At 36.4% G+C, this 16,565-nt stretch overlaps 1 protein-coding gene across 1 annotated transcript in view; it reads right to left on the bottom strand.

Annotated features, from left to right (window-relative positions):
- NIPBL (NIPBL cohesin loading factor) overlaps window positions 1-15,563 on the bottom strand; it is a 124,558-nt gene extending 108,995 nt beyond the window's left edge. Inside the window, exon 1 of the mRNA XM_074165987.1 lies at window positions 15,461-15,563. The gene's annotated coding sequence lies outside the window, so the exon portion shown is untranslated. The remainder of the gene's footprint in view (window positions 1-15,460) is intronic.
- Window positions 15,564-16,565: the final 1,002 nt, after the last annotated feature.

Raw genomic sequence — 16,565 nt, 5'->3', positions numbered from 1 at the left:
ATTTTCATTTTAAGGAGCAAAGCAGGATGATAATATATGACATAAAAAGCTGAGAAACTTTCCTACTGAGGAACCGTGCTAAAAATTTCACTTCATTTGCAGACTATTTTGAAAAACACAGAACATGGCCCTTCTAGAATGGTTACCTCCTCCTTCCACAGCAATTGAAGAAGGCACAAGGCTAGAGGTGACAAGGAAGGCTAAAGAGCTTACGAAACAGTATATGAAACTACTGTGGTTACTAACCAAACGAGTTAACCTTTGTTGCCCTTTTTCCCGCATCCAAGATTTGTTTTTTAAAATTTCACATCTTTGTATTCTAGTCTGGTTTTGTTCTGCTCTTTTGGATCAATGTTTTGCTAGCTTTCTTTCACAATTCCCAAGAACAGGGATGAGTCACAAGAGTTAGAAAGCTACAGCTCAGTTCCTCAGACAGGTGGGCATACAGACACGCATGTGCACACATACAAGCATGCGTTATGTATACAGACTGGAGAAGAAAAAGATGGAAGAATTAATTTAGATACATGCAATCAGGAACTACAAATGGGATTCCCATCCTCTTACGGAATAAGCTGCCTGCTGACTCACAGGACAGCACAAAGACAAATGAGTAAGAAGGAAGACAGTTAGACTTCCCAAAACTTCTATGAACACAGCTTTTAGCTGACTGAAGGCACAATAAACACACAATCCTACTGTTTCCTGACCTGCCTTTCTTCTCTCCCAACTCCTTATCATTTTCCTCATGTCCACAACTTATGTATTAATCCCGTTCCACCATAAAACATGGTCTACCCACACAGATATTTCTGTAGAGCTCTCCTTTTCAGTATGCAACACAAAGAACAGCAGAAAACAAGTCACTTCACATTTGACAAGACTAAACGTCATCATAAGCTAACACAGCAACTATGCTACACTGCATTGAACAATGCCTTACCAATGAGGTAGATAGTCTATGACAAAAAATACTAAAGACATTCCATATATTCATCTTCCTTTCTCTCTTCCCCCCTTACTCCCCAGCCTTCAAGAGAGAAGGAAGGAATAGAGGACTGCTACTGTGCTCATGCAATCCATGATTTTGTGTTTCTCACTATTTTTCTCCCAAAAAAATCACAGAATGCTTGAGGTGGGAAGTGACCTCTGGAGGTTATCTTGTCCAGCCTCCTGCTCAAGCAGGGACACCAAGAGCAGATCACCCAGAAACTGCCAGGGGGGAATAAAAAAAATATTTAAAAAAAAAAAATCTATGTACTCCAACTGACTACATATTTTATTTTCTTTATCAGCAATCTTTATTATACCTGGCATATAGCTACCCAAACTGCTCTACAACAAAATAAATCCAAAGACAATTCAACCATTTAGACAAGATATTTTATTAAGCTGAGGAAGAAAGCATTACCCAAAATCTAAGGCTCCCTATTCCAAAAAAGAAAGTGTAAACAATCCACAGCAACATTATATTAACAAAATTAATATTTTCAACAATTGCAGAATCCTGTATTTTTTCAACTCCTCTAAAAGTAGGCATTTTCTCCATTTTTATTTTAAAGAAAAGTAGTGAGATTTTTAGATTACAAAGGCCCCAAGGAAAGTTGCATCTAACATTTCTAATCTTGATGTTGACAGTAACAAAGCAAAAACTTTCCCTGAAGTTCACCCATTAATTGGAACCTACTTGGTCTAAAGAGGTTAAACACATAACCACACACCAAGAGTACATACAGCTAAAAAAAAAAAAATCATCACAAGTTAAAAGAGCATCAGTAATCCAGAAAGTGCATTAAATTCTGCAAAGGGTTAAGTCTACACTTAAGTTTGCTTGTTTTCCAAAGCTATCCCATGTTGTAGTTTTTACATTTGCCTTTTAATCTTATTCACGTATTACTTTGATGGAAGGCAGAAATTAAGTTACTTGCTTGAATAGAGTTGACATGTACACTGAATAGTTGTATTAAAAAAAAAAAATCCCTTCCACTGTAAGTAAGAAGAATAACAAAAAAGACAAACCCAACACAAACCACCAGAGGCTTTTTTAATCCATCTTGCAAAAAGAAATAGGTGTCTGAACATCTCCAAATGGAACGGTCTTTTTAAACAAAATGGGGTGTATCAAAAGAAGTGTGGCCAGCAGGTCGAGGGAGGTGTTCTCCCCCTCTATTCTGCTCTGGTGAGACCCCACCTGGAGTACTGTGTCCAGCTGTGGAGTCCTCAGTACAGGAAGGACCTCTGGACCTGTTCCAACAGGTCCATGGAGGGCCACAAAGATGTCCAGAGGGCTGGAGCCCCTCTCCTATGAAGACAAGCTGAGAAAATTGCAGTTGTTCACCCTATAGAACAGAAAGCTCCGGGGAGACCTTATAGCCCCTTCCAGTACTTAAAGAGGCCCTATTGGAAAGATGAGGAGGGACTCTTCACCAGGGAGGGGAGCAACAGGATGAGGGGTGATGGTTTTAAACTGAAAGAGGGGAGATTTAGATTACAGACTAGGAAGTAATTATCTTTACTCTGAGAATGGTGAGACACTGGAACAGGTTGCCTAGAGAAGCTGTGTATGCCCCTTCCCTGGAAGCGTTCGAGACCTATGCAACCCAACCCATTCTATGATTCTATGAAAATCATAAATATCCGTAATGACAGAAGCACTTTTTCCTCTGTGATGAGTGGATGCAACAAAGTCTTCACTATTCTATTCAGATTCATGGAACTTAAAAAGATTCAGCTTCCAGATTTAAGTGCCAATACTTGATATGAGCCAGGGGCTTCCTATTCTTGCTTCAACAAACATGAAGACCTTTGGATAAATAAGCTCTCTGCAATCAGAAGAAGTGGATGAACTGGCAACACTGGATACAAGGACCTAACTTTCCTACTTCCCCAACTAGACTGTAGATATAGTTGAGTACAATCAATTCAACCAGGATGAAAAAAAGGTATGTTCACCCCCAGAGAATACATCTCAAACCTTTTCTAACTGGAGGAAAAAAAAAGTAATAAAATATTTATGTACTATCCTACATTGCCTGCATTATAGTTTAGATATAAACCTTCTATTCTTTTTTGTTGAACTTTCATTTGCTACACCTGAGGAGTTTTACTGTTGATAAACTACCCTGAATAGTACATAATGCATTACAAAGCTGAGCCTGTTACAAAAGATGATACCGCCATTACAAGGTGTTATCATTCACTATTTAATCAAAGCTACTTCATCTGCTACTTCCATTGTACTTGCCTCCCATTTCTCTTCTTTTGGAGAATACGCAATACAGTTTGCAAATATGAAATGATAATAAAAAGGGCAAAATATAAACTACGGTGCCTGCAACCTTGCTATGATTGCTAAGAGAAGCAAAGAGCTCCAATAAGATTGAAACATTTCCAGTAAAGCGCACTATAGGATAAAGATGAAAATCTACCTGCTCCTAAGATTTCTCCTTTTCCAGCAACCCTTCTCTTAGATCACTAAATACAATGCCTTTGATCTGCTGAAGTAACCATTATTAACACTCAGCGTACAGATTCCCAAGCCTTGAAGGAACTAAACATTTTGGTCAATTGCTCAGTTCTTCCAAAGTAACTTTTACTGCATGTGATACGCCTGCAACTTTTTTGCTGGTTTCAAAGCAATGATCACAGCCTTTCCAACTGTTGTAGAAATGTATATGGCTGCTTGTAATGACCATCTGACTTCCCCTTGCGGACTTCCATTAATTCAGTTCAGTCTTCCAGCAGGGCTTTGCAAGTGAGTACCTTCTCCCAACGGATATCATTGTTATCTGTCACACAAAACTTGACAGTACATCATCCAAAGCTTGAATGATACTGAAAATTGCATTCTAGGCTAAAAAACAAATAAACACACAAAAAATACAAAAAAAACCCACAAGCCAACAAAAAACCCAAATCCAAAACAAAACAAAAAAAACCCCAAAACAACAAAAAGCCGAACACCACCACACACAGCAACCCCACACAGACACACAAAAAAATCCCACAAAGCCAACATCTCAAGAAACCAGTTCTTAGAAATGTCTTTACTAGATAGACCTCAGTCCCTAATGGAAAAATGAAAGTACTGCAGAATCACTCCTCACCACAAATTTTAAAACTAGATGGAAAAAGGACTGCAATTGCTATAGCTCTAGAGCTGATTCCAAGTTCTCAGTTCAGAAGGCAATTTTGGTATCTAGTCTCCACAAAGCATGCAAAACCTAATATAAGTGCTATTTCAATGTCCAGGATATTATGTGAAACAGGCAATCTTAGAAAGCTGTAAGCAGTTAATCACTCCCATAAAATTTCCATTACGTTTGTCTACCTCTTTTGAAGTAAATTTAGTAAGAAAGACCTCGCTGCTTATTAATACATAATGGACAAAAAGGGTTTCTAATATTAAAGGAAAGTTGAATTCCACTGCGTATCATACAAGAATAAATTCTAGCTAAAAATGAATTTAAAATAATAATTTGAGGAAACTGGAAAGGTTCGTATTATCAGTCTCTAAAGTGACAATTCCCTCTGTAGTCATTTAGGGCATAGTTCTACTTTGAAAACCATATAGGAGACCTAGCTTATCTTTTTTTCCCAAATCAAGGACGATGATGCTTACTGTATCACTAAGTACAAAAATGAGAGAGTATAAATACTTATAAAGCAGAATTTTTACTAAATGTTAAGCTCCAATGAGATATAACAAAGCCCATGATAAGTTTCAACAGTTCAATAGCAATGTTTTTTTCAGCATTGTTCATGAGAAACACTTCACAACTTGCTTCAATTTTCATAAGTTACCAGTACGATCTTTTACAACTATGTGTTTTCCTTTTAGAATATATCTTTTGCATAAATCTAACTTCAGTTTCTTGTTATCATATTTATTCCTTAGAATGAGGTACCAATGCAGACTGCATATATAAGGACTGTAGGACATGGTCTTTAAGCTAAAAGCACTGTTCTGCCTCTGTAGCAGAAAGCTGTCATCACAATTTCCACTAACTCACCTAAGAATTTTACAGTTGCCCCTCGTAACTTACTGAATACTTAATGGCTTTCCAAGGAAAAATAAGAGGAGTGGAAAAGATATTTTTAATTAGTAAAATCAGCACACATGAAAGGATATCTTTTTTGAAAATCACCACATCCCATAAAGCTTCCTATATATGCTAATGCAAGAGCCTTAAAAATTGAAAGGTGATAAAGTATCTAGACAATAAATTGCCACTTCTGAAATTTATGTGGGACAAGAGCCAATTTTGCATTTCCTGGCAGTAAAATATATATGAAAGATAAGTTACTAAAGTCAGGAAGTAATGCTATAAAAGAATTTTGTAATAGATAGCTGGCACTTATCAGTTGTGATGATTTGCATAACGTGAGTACGTTTTTCTGTCTTAAGGGAGTTACGTCACAGAATCCTGTAATGTTTAAGGTTGGAAGAGACCTCTAGAGGCCATCTAGTCCAATACCCTAGGGTCAGCTACAGCAGTGTCAGGTTTTGAGTAACTCCAAGGACAGAGACTCCACAACCACCCATATTCCAATGTTTGATCACCCTTAAGTCACAAAGGTTCTCTAAATGGATTTTATTGTATTTCAGTTTGTGCCCATTGTCTCTTATCCTGCCACTGGACATCACTGAGAAGAGTTTGGCTTCATCACATATCTTAGCAACATATCGGTAACATCCCCCTGAACCTTCTTTGCCCAGGATGAACAGTCCTAGCTCTCTCAGATTATCCTAAAATATGAGATGCTCCAATCCCTTAACTATCAGGAATTTGGCAATACTTTCAAAGGCATTATCAAAATCTGCTATGCATCGTTTCCTCATCTTGCTTTAACCACATCATTCACTATTACACGTCTTTCCAAAACTAGAAAACTAGCACAATAAGCACTGAAGATCAATACAAAATAAAAATCAGGAGAACTCTATAAGTTTTTTCTATAAACTAATGATTAGGGGGTTAAAGTGTGGCAGAAATGGTCTATCCTTCACTGCTAAAATATGACAGTTTCCCTCTTTCACAGTCCACTGCTGAAGAGTTCAGAACTTCCTAGTCTGTCTTTAACTAAAACAAATAAATACAAACCAGGGAAGAGAAATCCATCACTACAAAGTGTTCAAAAAAAGAAAAAGGGCAGTCAGTCAGAAAGTAATCAGTTTTCCTCTGATTATTGCTTATGTCTATATTTAAGCTTTTATCTATAAAAAAGGCACAACTCCTTAGTTCAACACCTTCTGTTAGGAGCACTTTTTTTATATAATATGTATCGATTCACTGACAGAAATCACCGGTCAGCAAAAGCTGCACCTTTAGAAGAATCACCAAAAAAAAAAAAAAAAAACCAAAACCTCACAAACATATGAATTCATAACAAATTTGTCCGCAAAAGTTTTTAGTGCTTAGTCCATCTTAGGAAATTATATGACACATTAATATTGTCCCTTTATCTGAAATACTGCTTTCCACTAGGAAATCCGATTTTACTAAGCAAAGAAAGAAGGCCAAAATAAACAAAGGTATAAACATGAGGAGAAATTTAGTATATACAGAGAGGGTGTCTGTAGATAAGCCTTTGCATCGGTAACCACTTAGGTAAAAAGTGAAATGCAGTGGGGAATTGCAATATGCTTATTCCATAACAAGTAATATGACCTGTTGAATGAGTTACAAGCTAATAGCGCTGCTTTAATTCATTATTAAGCTAGAAAAGCAAATGTTACACATTCAGTACTGAAGGAGCTAAGAATGAAAAGGTCATATAGTTGCATTTAAATCTGCAACTTTTTGGTGTTCTTTCACATACTTTTTTAAGAATTAGGAGATCATAAATTCATGATTAAATGACTGTTAGGGTACAGCAATGTACTACAACAGATTTTTAAAACCTGAAGGATAAATGCATACCAGAATATTCTGCCCCCAAAACAGAAACTTACACACACCCCCTGAAAATTAGAAATGAAAGTCTCTCCTAAACAAGCAGCTGCAATAGGAACAGTTTTCACTTTCAGCTGACCAATGGCACTACATGAATTACAAAATGTCAATACAGATTTACTGGTCCACAGAACAGTTTTGGTATAGCTACTGGAACTACTTACCACCAAGTACAGGACCTTCCATAGCTTTCTAACATAATTCAGCAGCAAATAAATATCAAAGACAGAGAAGAGCTGGAAAATCAGTTAAAAAACTGCAAAAAAAACCAAAACCCTAAAAGAATATCTGGCCATCCATCACCTCTCTATCCACTGTTTTATACTTGCATCCCCGCATGTTTAATATCTTGCTATACTATTCATTCTTTGTTTTTCAGCTGAAATGGCCGAGTTTGACCGACAGCGAGGAATTTTTCCTGGAAAAGTTAATATAATAGAAGGAGGAAGTGGTAGGAAGAAATGTGCAGGAACTTCAGAAACGAACACAGTTTAATAGAGAGGGAGACATGTATGACATGGAGATGCAGGAGCAGGAGATACAGGACCACAAGATTTCTCAGAGATGTTTGCTTTTGAGAATGTACCATTGTTCTGAAGATCTCAGCTCTTTCATCTTTGAAACTGAACGCTTGATATATCTTTACCCTTAGAACTCTTTGTTGCCGCCTTCTGAACAGGTATGTTAACATTGCCATCATCAATGGCATGATATTTATGATATATACGACATGACCTGATCGATAAATAAGACAAATCACATCAGTAAGAGATGAACACATAAAAAAGGGTAATGGTCAGTCATTCTGCAATTCGTAAGGGTACACATCTCTTCTCTCTTACACTAATTCTTACTGGAAAAAATATTTCACTCCATTATATGACTAATTTTTCCTCAATAGATAGCAGAATATATCTGCAGTGGAGGAAATACAGCATAGCCACCACATAAAAAACAGTCCTTAGTTCAATTAATAATGCATATTACTAGCCTTACAGTCAAGAGTTCAGCAAGAGAAAGAACAGAGATCCATTTGTTTCCTCTGAAATCTTTGTTGAAATGACAGAAAGGCATTATGATGTCTCCTGCTTAACACTACAACATACAAACATTTCTGCAGTTTCTTTAAAGTACATAGTATTTTAAAAATGCATGTATTTTAAAAATTTTTAAAAACTTTGTACAGCTGTGCTTTCTAGGAAGCTTCAAGGTACTTTTAAAACTGTGTTTTAAAAGCAGCAGTTCTTGCTAATTCACCATCCAGGTTTCACAAGTTCTCTCCAACAAGCATAAAAGCACAAACGTGCACTGCACATCTCCAAGCAATTAAAACAATTTCTTCATCTTTCAAACAAAGGACCTTGCTTTAGAAGCATTGATTGATAAAAGCCTTCCCTTTTCCCCACCAAAGTAAGATAGGTTTTTGTTAGGGCTTGGGGGTGTGGGGTTTGGTTTGTTTGGTTGGGTCGGTGGTGTTTTTTTTTTAAATAAGCTCTCTCCAGTGTCTTCCTCCGAAGTCAGTGATTCATGTGCTGTGCTAAGATTTTTTCATTTAACACTTCACACTGAAGTATCACTTGTTCAATAAATTTACTGCTCACTTTACAGAAAAATGTCATCATCATGCAACTAGAAATTCTGTGTACCCAGTCACGGTGAAATTATCATATGGTACATGTATTGCACAAGGTGTTACTTCACACAGGAAAGCAAGAAGGAGGAAGAAAAGGACCGGAAGAACAGACTGATTAGAAGAAGGTAAGGAGGCATCAAATCCTACAAGACTCAGACTCCTTCAGTAACAAAAACTACTACTCTGTTCTCCCGTCTACTCCTTTCTTACAAGTGTCAGACTTCTACCTGATGAATTCCTACCACTGATATCCCTTCAACCTCAGAGAGAAGGAAAAAAAAAAAAAAAAGAAAAAAAGATAATATAATACTGTCTATATGGTAATGCTGTCAGAATGAAATATGAAACAAATTGAAATGGTACATGGAGTGAGTTTTACGTGGCTTCTTCCCAGTTAGACATCCATTGTATCATCATAGCTATTGCAGAGTCAAACCTGATGACCTGGGTGGCCCCTACCAATCCCGCATCACCATAATTTCTTGGACAGGGAGTCCTTTTACAGGCAGTGAAAGATATTTTTCCTTGCCTATCAAATCAAAATACACTGTCATTATACAACTGACCATTTTAAAGGTAACTTTAAGAATGTGTCTCTGTCCTCCACCTCTGTTGAGGCATCATAAACTTCAAGCATGAAATTTACTTGTATACTGTATAGTAAGGATTTTCCAAACATCCATGAGGCATAGGGAAAGGACTGTGAACGATGACAGCAGCCTGGAAGGACTATGTAATGCAAAAAGCTATGGGGAACACTGCTGAACCAGGGGTTAGGGAAAAGCACAGGGTGCTGTGGGGCTGTGGTGCACACTACAGGACAGCAGCAATAAATTCAGTATTTCTATCTTGCATGCTAAAAATGCACAAAAATCACAATCACACGTCCGCCCTGAAAAGAAAACGTTTTCGACCTTTCATTTAAATGGACTGAATTACAAAACTAAACAAATATAGGTGGAATAAATTAAATCACTAACATGTATTTGCAGGTGTAGATGTTGACAGTTTTAGCATTCTCTCTCTTCTAGCATGGGATGATTTTTGATGGAGAGGTGAAAGGCTTTACCCACACAGCAATATTCTAGAGCACCACTTAAACTAGAATATGTGGCCCATTGTATCTGCGTACTGACTGTTGGAGAATACAAGCTTATATCACCACCTTGAGTTTATATTTACACATATTTTTCACAGTTGAAAGGGCTTAGCTTTTCAGGAAGAAAAATTAAAGATAAAATTAAGAACAGACTCAGTTCCTTCCTAGTGACCTGAAAGTGCTATGACTCTTCGCACTAAGAAGTTCACCCAGCATTGCCTGAATAGAGATTTACATGCCTAACCTCCAGCCAAAGTATCTCATTTAAACTCCAAAATAAGTTTTGTTTCTTCTACGGATTTAAGGAAAAAAAAAAATCTGAACTAAAAATAAAAATCTAAACTCTTAGAATACAGAATATTTTAAACATTCAAAACAAACCCATAGCAGAAAAAAAGTGTGAACAGCATCTGGAATAAAGAACCTCTCTGCAAAACTAAATGACTTCATTTCTTCAGAAATGCCTGAAAGACAGAGTTTCAAATATTGTTATGAGGTGAGCTTACGCCTTCTAAACCAGCATATAATGAAAAGCCTCAAATTGCCTCATCTTCTCTGCCGAACAAGATGGATTTGGGGGCTTCCAGCATTGGTTTCAGAAATGGAAAATGGTATAGGGAGGTAGTGATGGAACATGTGCATCCACTATGGATGTACATTTTCATTTTAATTAATTTTTATTTAGGTTCAGAAGTTAATAGGAAGGAAGCAGCTTAATTTCAATGTTTTTTTCTCAAAGGTATTGAAACCCTTTGTTAGACAAAACTGCATGAGAATAAATTCTAAGTGTAGGCCATGACAAAACACACATTACCTAAGCTATATTCAACTGAAGTTTTTTCTGGCCAACTGGTACAAAGGAGCTCCTTTTCCAGAGGCCCCTACCATGTCACCACAAACACACTTGCACAGGTCCATGTAAGCCTATTAAAAATGTCTCTATGCACCCTCCAGCAGCTATCTGTCCTTCCTTGTACCTCTACTGGACGTCATAGCCCTTCAAAACATCAGCATGAGACTGACTGAAGATACCACATACACCTTCTACAGTGCTGATCCAGAAAGCTTGCTGACTGCAAACGATTTTTTAGCTAAGACTTTATGCAAAGAGATAAGCAAAAAATTTGCAGTATGTATTATGCAGGAACAAAACTGCTCTCCTAAATAGAATCTAAGGTGTCTTCAAATGCACACGGCAAGTTCTGACAATTTCCCTTTTTGTTAAAGAATAACATCACAATTACTGGCCATAATCCAGAGGCACTCAGGTTCAGTATGCTTCCTCCGTTCTATGCAGGGAAGAAACAATGTAAACTTCATCAAGACAGTGAAGCCGCATATATAAAGAATAGCAAGCAGAAAACTCTCTATAAAGGCTTGTCATAAAGAGGGAAGGGGGAGGTATGTGTAAGGCAAAAAAGAAATCAAATTCACTATTTTAAATTTTAACATCCATACTTACTCCATCTAAAACAGGGGCTTTGGCTTAAACAGAGGAGATATTTGATTGGTGAACTACCTCAGCTTCTTAATTGTTTAACAAAATCCAATTGATAATTTGAAAGAAAAGAGGCAACTGTAACATTTTACAAATTATTCGGAAAAAAAAAAACCACCCCAAAACTCAGAAATCCACTAGAATATTTTCCCACAATAAGCTCTAATTTGATGAAAACACTGATCACCAATAGTTTAGAAAATAAAGTTGCTCATTTTAACAGAGTATTGGTTATATTTGCAAATAACAAAACCAAATATCAAAACCACTGTTCAAAAAGGCAAAGTCCTCTGCAACATGCATGAGATCTCAGGCTTTAATACTCCAAAGATAAAACAAAACGAGAACATACTGTGAAACATATGCAAAATTCTAATACCAGAAACACTGGTAAAAATAAAGAATGTCACCGAAGTGTCTGACTAATGATATTGACTCAGTTATAGTAATGTGCCTTTCAAAAAGAAAGATCTCTCAAAACTTAATTAATTTCACAAATTACAATACAAAATTATTTTGTCTCATGCTTCATGTCAGCTTTTACGTAATGTATATACAATTTCTAACTGCAGATAAGCGAACCTTCTCTAGTAATTTGGATTGCACATACAAAGCATTTAAATGTTTCAAAGTAATATTACTATCCTTCCAAACACTGAAACAGAATTAGTAACAATCAGCCAGAATCTCAGTGTAAGGTTTCTTCTGAGACGCTGAACGTTTTATCATAACTTTTCTGTATAACTAAAATCTTGTCTTTGAAAATCTGTATGACATGGACGATCGATCCTTCAATTTTTTATTATGTACTTGACTTCAATTTCCCACCAAAGCACGAATTGATTCAGTATCTCACCTGACAAAGAATGTCTTATAAGAGAGAAATTGTGTCCTCAGGTTGGATGCTGATTGACTTAACAGTAAGCTTCACTCCACATCTTTCAAGTATCAATTACCCACAGACTAACAAAATATTAAATTCTTCCATCTTCTGAAGAGATAATCTCCAGGAATCTTGTTCTAATAAATTCCCATCCGAAAAATCACAGCATTGGCTTCTTCTCTGGGTATGAGTAAAGCCACTAGATATAGTTTAAATGGATAAATTCAGATAACCACTTTTGATGGCATTGAGAACAAAAAAAAAAGAGAAGTCTGTATGTATTAAGCAGTCAAGATAAAAACTATGCCTGATCCTCCGACACTAATTTTACACACTTCTTGCTCAGTTCAGTTGGTAATTCTACCTCAGAAAACTAAACAAATACTGCCTCCTCTTGCAAAACTGAAGCATATGATAGTTCTGTGGTTGTATAGTTTTGTTACGTTTTTTGTTTGGTTGGTTTTGAGGTTTTTTTTTAATCTAACTACTCAGTAATCCAAGATTCAGTTTTAGGTGTAGCTACAGAGTTCCTGGATGCAAAGAACTACACTGTTAACTATGGAACTCCTGCTTTGTACTACTTCTACAGATACTGAGATACGTTACCATTTTCTTTTAGCTGTGGACACAACTGAATATTTCACAAATTATTTTTTTATTTTTGACATTGTTCAGCAATACCCTGCACAATTTATAAGAACCTACAGAAATGACAAGTAAGCAGCACTGATAATTTTATGTTTTCCTTTTTATCAGATTACTGAGGACTGAACAAAAACCAGACAAACTTTTAGACCCTGTAATACTGGTTTTCTCATTTGCCCCTCTTAGTTCCTGCACTTGTTGCAGCAACTTCTAAAGGTCTGTCCTTCATCTCAATCTGTGCAGACTGAATTTTGTTTCCATGTAGAATCTCCCTCAAGAAATAACTCGGTCAATCGTTACCTTGAGAATGTGTAGTTTAGTTTGCACACTCTTCTTTCCTTTTAAAACATTTTAGTTACATTAAATGAACTTCAAGTAAACCAGTAACATAATATTTAAAAACAATAACTAATGTAACATTTAAAAACAATAATTCAAGTAAACTAGATGTAATCTTCTCAACACCTAAACTCACACCTACTACATGCAAAAGGTATACCTTCATAGATTATGACAGTCTATGTTTTCCATTGTGATCATTTTAAAAATAAAACTTTGAGTTTGCTTGCTTACTATTTTAAGACCATAACACGTAGGCTACATATTTTACACATCATGAAGTTTACACTAATGCTAAGTCACACAGTTCTAGCTGTCTAACCACAAGTCAAAACTAAGGAAAGTAATGCAGCTCAAGATTTTAGAAGCTGGGAGGAATTTATCATGAAAAAAAATGAAGACTAAACTTCCATAATTGAACCAGGAAACTGAAAGTCATTGGCAATAAAAATCCTCAGTGGGTATCACAGAAATATTAAAAACTAACGAAAATTATAGATATGACCAAAACAGTTCAGAATATCAGTAAAACATACAACCTCCACAAATTAATATGATCCAGAAATGTATTTTAAAAAATTAAATAGGGCAACACTTGAAATTTAAATACTCTAAGGTAACTAAAGGAAGATTTCGAGAATATGGTGTAGCATTACCATGCTGGAATGGAAACACAATGCTGCATTTCCAATTCTACCTTATGTGACAGCTAAATCACATTTAAGCCACTAATGGCAGAGGTGATAATGGCAGTGATGAGTATCTATCAATGATTCTTGAAGATTTTGGATGTGAGGGGAGCCACTGTTGAAGAATCCACAGTTTTTTAAGTCATCTGCTTCTCCTCTAAGTCAGATATTGTACTTCTCCATTACACAGCCAACAAGTATCTCAATCTTCACCTTACAAATGCCACAGAATTCATTCTTGCTCAAGCTGCATGCTGGGATGTATTTGCAACAGTATGAGAACCTGAAGCACTTGATTTTTGCAACACACATTACACAAAGAGGAGAGAGAGAGACAGGCAAGTCAAGGCGATTTACCCTATAAACTATCCTTTGCTACCAATGAAAACTTCCACAGATGTAAGGAAGAATGGATTTTTTATTGAAGAAATTAATTAAAAAAAAAAAAATAATTATCAAGTTGAGCGGAACTCTGTACATAAAAAAGTAACCAGAATAATGAAAGTTAGTATTTTCATAGTTTGGGTCAGAAATGTTTCTCCATCATGAACTCGATTTTATTACAGACTAGAGAGGATTTTCTAGGTTTTAGAAAAAGAGCATATGAGAATTTAAGAACTGTATTTCAGCTCTGCAAAACTGCTTTCAAGCTGCGGGGGTGCAAAATTCTTTAATTCTTTTGGTTTTTAAGTGTACCTCCTGGTAACAAAGTAGCCTAAAACTGCACAGTTCGGCCTCTCAAAGTGGTGTCTCAGTACTGCCAGAATAGTTTAAAACAACTAATATTTAAATCCATAATCTGAGAATTCTGGCACACTTCACAGTCCAAATATTTTGCCAGGGATGGGAAGAAGTAAGGCATTATCATCAGAACCTCTAGATATGGCCCATAAACACTTTCTCTGTTTCTCTCCCTATCTCCGTACAGGGAGATAGAAGGAGCAAAACAATCTGTTGCACATGCAGCAGAACTATGGAGAACTTGTTTCATGCAGTTTTGTATGCTACATTCACACAACTTGAACTTTACGTTCTAACCCTTATTCATCAGGTTATAGATATACTATATATATCAACACACAACATACTTCTCCTAATTTAGTGCTACCTGGATGCTGGTCAATGCTATAAAGTGAAGTTATAACCAATTTTATTCTGAGATGATGTGGCAGGGAAGGACTAATTTCAGCTTATACCACATTCAGCCAAGACAGTCTCCATGAAGCCTGCAGTAACAAATTTTCTTAAAACTTGCATCCCTCTTCCAGATACAGCTGATACTAGCAGGGAAAGTTCAGAATTCGGTACAACTTTCTGTAAGAAATCAAGCTGAGGAATTGCACAGCACCCACAATCTTAAGCAACGTTTATCAATATATAGGGAAATACTACAGAAGGTGACATATGATAGCCAGCAAGCTGAACATACCAGCAATTTGACTCAGAGTTAGAGATAACTTATCAAATCCTGGATTCAAAAGAACAGGGCTCATGATGAAATGCTGTTGCAACTTAGCAAGTCATGAAATGATGGTGGTATAACCAACAGCAACCTAGAATATTAAAGTAATATAATGAAAGCCTCATTCAACCTGTATCCATTTGTAGCTTTACTTCACTGATACAACTGCTTGCATTAACTTCTAAATTTTGCAAACCTAGAAATTTTGTCTAGTTTCACATGAATTTTATGAACTTCAAGATCCTTAAATATTTACCTTTCTGTAACTGCCGAACTTAAAGTTTTTCTTCCAAAGCAGTTTCAAGTAATTTGCAGCTTTTCTTCCAAAGCAGTTTCAAGTAATTTGCAGCTAATCAACTTTTGGGGAAAAAAGCACAATAGAATCAGTTAGTGCTCTGAAAGTGTTCATGCTTTGTCTACTGCCAGGGACAGAAATTTTGTACTGCTGACTCCAAGTGGTTCAGAGAAAATGAGTAATGCTATTTGAAACTTTAATATTAACACCAAGCAAAGAATAATGATACAGCCAAGTATCATGAAGCCATTCACTCTGTTTACTAAATTATTGGGATATGTGAATTGGAGAAGTGTCTTCCACTCCTCAGCTGCAGAGCTCTGACCTTGTTGGTGATGTATCTTCCCTTCTTTTCCCAAGTCCTCTGCCTAAGTTATAGGGCACAGAATCATAGAACAGTTTGGGTTGGAAAAGACCTCTAAAGACCATACAGTGCAGCCCCAAGATACACAGGAAACAAAACACAAAACTCCTCAGCCTCCCTCACGCCCTCCACACACACTTCTAAAACCTACCGAACATGGCCATGCACAAAAACATTCACAAATGTCCCCCTCTAAAGACAGACTAAAACTACTTTGGACTAGAAATTAAAGTGTCAAGCCTTTTCCTTTGAAACAAAGAAATGCACCTTAGCAACAGAAATAGTTTTGGTAACAAGAATAAGTAACCCAATATGCATTTAGAAAGCAAGCCTTCCAAAAGAGGGTCTTAACTATATTTTTGTGAATCACACCACACAACACCATTCTCATACCTTGAACAAATAGCTCCTATAGCAGTATGACTACAAATCAGCAACACCTTTTACTGTATTCCTTCTAACGAAAAGGGAACATGCAAAGCAAGTAGGTTTGTTTTTTCAAGTGTCCACCTACAATCGCAGCATCAAATCGGGTTCTTCATTTCAAGCACAGCACTTCTTTAGGTTTTGCATTATACTTGCACAAATCCTTCAATGAAAACAGTTCAACACTATATTAATATATGTTTCATTTCCACCTTAAGATACCCAGAAGCTTTAATCTTGTTAGCACCAATGGATTTACATATGAATAGTAAACTC

Source organism: Numenius arquata, chromosome Z, assembly GCF_964106895.1.
Source record: "Numenius arquata chromosome Z, bNumArq3.hap1.1, whole genome shotgun sequence".
NCBI classification, from domain to species: domain Eukaryota; kingdom Metazoa; phylum Chordata; class Aves; order Charadriiformes; family Scolopacidae; genus Numenius; species Numenius arquata.
Note: the sequence above shows the minus strand (reverse complement) of the source record. Positions and strands in the feature narration are given on the sequence as shown.